Genomic DNA, 6,620 nt, shown 5'->3' with positions numbered 1-6,620 from the left:
GTGCTTGCTTTGCTCGTGATATACATAATTCATCGCTAGATGGATAGTACACTGACTATTACAATACAACTGAATTGCCTCTTACTTCAACCCGAGTTCTCCTATCAGAGTTTTCAACCACAATACCTCCTTTGACGCTTCTGTCACAGCTATGTATTTCGCCTTGGTTGTAGACAATACTATCATAGACTGTGTAGATATCCAACATACCGGTCTGCCTGCTAATATGAAAATATATCCCATAATGGACCTCCTATTGCTTACATCACGAGCATAATCTGAATCCACGTAGTCTACAACTCCACCTGAAGCTCTGTGTCCCCCAAATATAATTCCAGTATCGATTATAACCCTGAGATACCTGAGAATCCACCACTACAAGAAAGTAGGCCTTTAGCCTCAATTTTTTAGCCTCGGTTCAAAAAAGGAGGCTAAATGCGGTTTTTAGCCTCGGTTGTAAAGGAACTGAGGTTAAAAATTCATTTTTTGCCTCGGTTGGTGAGAAAATGAGTCCAAAAGTCTGTCCTTTTACCTCGGTTGGTGAGAAAATGAGGCTAAAAGTTTGCCCTTTTGCCTCGGTTGTTGAGAACTGAGGCCAAAAGTTTGCACTTTTGCCTCGGTTGGTGAGAAATTGAGGCCACAAGTCTGCCCTTTTGCCTTAGTTATTGAGAACTGAGGCCACAAGTCTGCCCTTTTGCCTCGGTTGTTGAGAACTGAGGCCAAAAGTCTGCTCGTTTGCCTCAGTTATTGAGAACTGAGGCCAAAAGTCTGCCCTTTTGCCTCAGTTGGTGAGAAACTGAGGCCGAAAGTCTGCCCTTTTGTCTCGGTTGGTGAGAAACTGAGGCCAAAAGTCTGCCCTTTTGCCTCGGTTGGTGAGCAACTGAGGCTAAAAGTTTGCCCTTTTTGCCTCGGTTGGTGAGAAACTGAGGCCAAAAGTCTGCCTTTTTGTCTCGGTTGGTGAGCAATTAAGGTCAAAAGTCTACCCTTTTGCCTCAATTGTTGAAAACTGAGGCCAAAATTCTGCCCTTTTGCATCGGTTGCTGAGCAATTGGGGCCAAAAGTTTACCATTTTGTCTTGGTTGTTGAAAACTGAGGCCAAAAGTCTGTCCTTTTGCCTCCGCTGTTGAGAACTGAGGCCAAAAGTCTGCCCTTTTGCCTCAGTTAGTGAGCAACTGAGGCCAAAAGTCTACTCTTTTGCCTCAGTTGTTGAAAACTGAGACTAAAAGTCTGCCCTTTTGCCTTAGTTGGTGAGAAATTGAGGCTAAAAGTTTACCCTTTTGCCTCGATTGGTGAGCAACTGAGGCCAAAAGCCTATCATTTTGCTTCGGTTGGTGAGCAACTGTGGCCAAAAGTCTGCCTTTTTTGCCTCGGTTGTTGAGCAACTGAGGCCAAAAGTCTACCCTTTTACCTCGGTTGGTGAGCAACCGAGGCTGAAAGTCTACCATCTAAACCATAGTTATCAATCACACCATCTTAGATATTTTTGGGAGAATCTACACCAGGCTATGTCATGGTAAAAGCATACATATTCTTCCCATGTTTATCTTAGATTGACATTAATTACTTTGCTATTAACACACATGTAGATTGGAGTAATACCTTGGTTAGTATTGACGGCACCAGTGAGCAAGTTCCTTTGTCAGAGGCTACCAAAATCCCTGCATTTCTTCCACTCATAGACCTTGGAGATCTACGAACTGCATCAGTAATTAGTAATTGGCAACATACCTATTAGATGTTTGAAAGATGCTTCCAGTAATGCGAAGCCAGTTTTCTGAAATGCGAGATCTCTTGTTATTGTGTGGGCGGCTGTGTCCTCAAAGCTTTAGAGATTGCAATCTCTCAGGCTTTGATTGATCTTCTTTGTGATTTTGTTTTCTTGTTGTATTCTTTTGTGGCTTTGCCGCCTTTTTAAATAAATTATCAGTTACAAGAAAAAATAATATTTGTTGGCTGTTTCACTTCTTTAACTAGCGAGTTGAATAAGGCTCCTTTAACCTCCTTGAAGAGATTTTGTTTATTTCTTCATTTTGGTGGGTATGGTGGCTTTATTATTATTATTTATTAAATCAACTTGGTGAACTTTCACCAATTCAACAGTAGACTTAATCATTTCATACGGCTTCTGGAATTTTTATATTTGTAACATCAGCTAAAAAAATTCCCCTACTAGAAAGTAATTAATTCAAGCATATTGTAGGAATCTTGCCATTGCAAACATATTGGTTGGATCTTCTTGTAATGTTCCAAAATTTATTCCTTTGATGAATAAGAACAGGCATTAGCGGAACCCATCATCTATTTTTCTGTCCATTGGTTTTGTCCATCTTATGATAAGTAGGTCTTAAATATGCTTTGCTGTTGGGTCGAAGATCCCAATTCTGAGGCATTCAAGTTGCACCTGCCAAGGATTTTTGACTATTTGTAGCTTGCAGAAGATGGCATGAAAATGCAGGTCTGGAGATAAAATAAACCACCTTTACATTTATGTAGTGGCATTTTCTCTTTGTTTTTGTCCAGTATCAATTGAATCTGGGTTTCTCACAGGTGTTCAAAATCTAAAACCATTTATAATTCAGTGCATAAGTGGTCATCGGCATAACTTTTTTTTTTTTTTCGGAGGACATTCGATTCAAAACTCACTTATTGATTGTGGTTAACTGTAGGGTTATAATGGCAGTCAATTATGGGACACTGCTTTCACTGTTCAGGCAATAATCTCAACTAGCCTTCTTGAGGAATTTGGTCCAACTCTTAAGAAAGCGCATGAATACATAAAGATTCGCAGTTTTCATTATATTACTTTGGGAGCAGTAGTTTTCTACTTTCTCAGTAAATATTTTAAAATCAAGTTGTTTTCGGATATCTTGACCGTGGTCCTCCCCTACTTTTTCCTAAGACCTGTTCCACTTTGTTTTTGAAGGTTTTGGAAGACTGCCCTGGTGATCTTAGTTTCTAGTATTGTCACATTTCTAAAGGTGCATGGCCTTTCTCAACTAGAGATCATGGATGGCCCATATCAGATTGCATTGCAGAAGGTTTAAAGGTAATTAAACACACTCTTGTGTATCTGATTGATTAGGTGCATGCTTCACTCTTGTGCAGGCTTCACATTTCTAAAGGTGCATGGCCTTTCTGCTTGTGCAGGCTTCACTCTTGTTGTCGCAGATTCCATCAAAAACTGTTGGTGAACCAATCGATGCAAACAGATTGTACGATGCAGTGAATGTCATTCTTTCACTACAGGTCTCTCTCTCTCTCTCTCTCTCTCTCTCTCTCTCTCACACACACACACACACACACACACACACACACACACACACACACACCCACCCACCCACGGAAGCAAACTAATTCCTTAGGATTGTCCCATTGGGGTGATTTTTGGGTGTGGCCCATCCAGCATTGGAATCATCAGATCAACAGTGTGGATCACCATATGTCAAGGCCCATCCTCAGGTCGTGTATCATATAGTTCCTTGCCAAGATGTTTTTCTGATGAAAGCTAGTTAATTCCATGGATTGTTTAAATATTTTAAGTTTTTCAATTGTCTCCTTACTTTTAAAGCTATTTTAATTCTACACAGGTTTATATGTTTAATTCCATGCATTGTTTAAATATTTTAAGTTTATTTCATTATTTCCTTACTTTCAAAGCTATTTTAATTCCGCACAGGTTTAAATGTTTTAAGTTTTAGTTTCAGCATGGAGATCTGTATAGGAAGAAATGAGAGCGATTTTCAGTTGTTTGATGAGTACGAATCAATTTTTCAATTGCTGAGAGCTCAATTCTTATGTATTTGTCTTTAAAATGTGGGTTCTATATGGGTTGTAGGAATTCGAATGCCAAGAAGACATGATGTTCTACGGTGTGTTTGATGGCCATGGCCCTTGGGGACACTATGTAGCAAAAAGGGTCAGAGAATCGCTGCCATCATCTCTGCTTTGCAATTGGCAGGAGACTCTTGCTATGAGCTCAATTACATCAGAATTCCTTTTGGAATATGATAAAATGCTTAATCGATTTGACATTTGGAAGGAATCCTATTTGAGAACTTATTGAAATGAGTGATTCACTTGGGCAAATGAATCATAACCTTGAAGGTTTGAAGAGTGATCTGAAGAAAGTTACTAAGGGAAGGGATTGCCTTGATTCTGAGGTACTTGTCTTGAAAGAGTAGCTAGAAATAGCACAAGCTGTTGTTGAAGAAAATGAACCAATTGCTACAGAAGCTCGACAGGTGCTTGCTGATTCTTTTTATCATTACCTTATTTCTGATTTTTTCCCCCTACTTGTGTCATGTTTGATTCTCAATATTTTCCCTTTCGATCTCAGATGGCTGAGGCAAGGAAGAACTATGCTGAAGAGGAGGAGGTGAAGCTGTTAGAGAAGTCTGTGGAAGAGCTATAATATACTGTAAATGTATTGGAAAACAAGGTCAGCTCATCAATGGTTACTGGGATATATTCAGAACGTTTCCTGCATTTGCTTTAATTCACTTAAAAGTTTTCTTAAGTAGCTTTTACTTTCCATTTCTTTTAGGGGGAGCTTGTCAAAGGAGAGGCTGAAAGGCAACGGTTGCAGAGAGAGGAGCTAGAAGGGGACCCTACTGAAACAGTTCATGTGGAAGGCTATGTGGCAATTCATGTGCATTTGTATTTTGTTTTGAAAACTTTAAATAGACCAATAATTGTTTTGTTGATATTGTGCTGATTGTTGTCTTGATGAATGTTAAATGGGTGAAATATGCACAGGTTCAATCATTTGTTGATTATGATATTGTTAGCTTTGGTTGATAGAGAAATGAGGTCAAAAACCGAATTTAGCCTCGGTTGATGCCAAAAGAGGCTAAATCCATCTTTAGTCTCGGTTTTGCCTCGGTTACATAAATTGAGACTACAACTCCTGTGGCTAAAGGCTTTTAGCCTCGGTTGTTGAGAACTGAGGTTAAAAATAGTTTTAGCTTTGGTTGGAGGCAACTAAGGCTAAATTTGGATTTAGTCTTAGTTGGAAACAATGGAGGCTAAAATTTTGATTTAGCCTCATTTCAAGAAAACTGAAGCTAAAAAGATTCTTTTAGCCTCACTTGAAGAACCGAGGCTATAAAAGTCATTTTAGCCTCGGTTGTTAAAACTGAGGCTAAAGCCTTTAGCCACGGGGGTTTCAACCTCGGTTTGGATAACTGAGGCAAAACTGAGGCTAAAGGTTTTAGCCTCAATTTTTAACCTTTTTAGCCACGGTTTTGAACCGAGGCTAAAGTACCCTTTTCTTGTAGTGCACTTAACATAATTTCATTGCTCCTTCCTTGGATTCACCATATATCTACTAACCACACTGACTGCCTATGAGATATTTGGCCTTCTGCAAATAATTGCATACATGAGACTCCGTACTACACTAGCATGAAACATCCTTGACATTTCTGAAATCTTCTATTCTGTACTTGGACACGATCTGACTGACAACTTGAAATGACTTGCTAGAGGTATACCAATTAGCTTAAAACCTTCCATGTAGAACCTCAGTAGCACCTTCTGCAAATAACCCTTTTAGAAAGCCACATTTTTCAAGACTCTATGTCCCTATGTATCTCCATGCCTAGGATCTTCTTCATAACACCTAAATACTTCATGTTAAACTCATTATTCAACGGAGACTTAAGAAAGTATATATCTGTATTGTCCTTTGTAGTAATTAGCATATCATCTACGTAAAGCATCAGTAGAATATATGATCCATCCCCAAGTACCATGTAATATATGTAATAATTATACTCATACATGTCATTCTCAATCTCCACTCTGTAGGAATCAAACCGCTTGTACCATTGCCTTGAAGACTACTTAAGTCCATATAATAACTTCTTCATCCTACACATGTGGCCTTTCTTACCAAGCTTCTCGAATCCTTCAGGCTGACTCATGTAAATGACTTCCTCTAAGTTCTTATGAAGGAATGTCATCTTCACATCAAGCTACTCCAATTCCAAATTGGATTTCGTTACTAGTAGCATTCTGATTGATGCATGTTTCATGACCAGAGAGAAAACTTCATTGCAATCCACTCATTCCCTCTGCGAGTACTCCTTCACTATGAGCCTTGCCTTGTATTTTTCGACATCATTTTCTATTAATGCTTCATTCTTCTTGTAAACTCATTTACACCATATAGCCCGCTGACCTTTAGGAAGTTCCACCAACTCCCATGTTTGATTCCTGTGTAGAGATTTCATCTCCTCCGACATATTTGACATCCACATGTTGCCATCCTTTTAAAATTTTTCCCTCTTAAAAGGTGGAGAGACCTCCCTGTGAATAATGTAAAAGACACTATGTCCCCAAACCCGTACCAAATTGGGGCTCTAATGGTTCTTTTTCTTCATGTTCCTAGCTACACTTTACTAAGTATCTTGCTCATTACTTTTCTTAGTGTCTTGCTCTTACTGACTTTCACATTCAATCCCTTACTTAACTACCTCCACTTGCGCTGACAATCTCTCGATCTCACCATGTGTTTCCGACTGCCTTACTGTAGCATCCTTGTTGGTCTTCAACATTGACGCCTCATTAAAGATGACATCTCTACTAATAACCACATTTTATGAAACTGGATCCCAAAG

General features: G+C 39.2%; 1 long non-coding RNA gene across 1 annotated transcript; it reads left to right on the top strand.

Annotated features, from left to right (window-relative positions):
- The first annotated feature begins 2,863 nt into the window (after window positions 1-2,863).
- On the top strand, window positions 2,864-4,822 carry LOC131242906 (uncharacterized). Its single transcript, XR_009169759.1, has 5 exons — window positions 2,864-3,046; window positions 3,148-3,246; window positions 3,836-4,241; window positions 4,337-4,453; window positions 4,560-4,822. It is a non-coding gene; the product is annotated as an uncharacterized LOC131242906 (long non-coding RNA).
- The last annotated feature ends 1,798 nt before the right edge of the window (window positions 4,823-6,620 follow it).

The sequence above is a fragment of the Magnolia sinica genome, chromosome 4 (assembly GCF_029962835.1).
Source record: "Magnolia sinica isolate HGM2019 chromosome 4, MsV1, whole genome shotgun sequence".
Lineage (NCBI taxonomy): Eukaryota > Viridiplantae > Streptophyta > Magnoliopsida > Magnoliales > Magnoliaceae > Magnolia > Magnolia sinica.
Note: the sequence above shows the minus strand (reverse complement) of the source record. Positions and strands in the feature narration are given on the sequence as shown.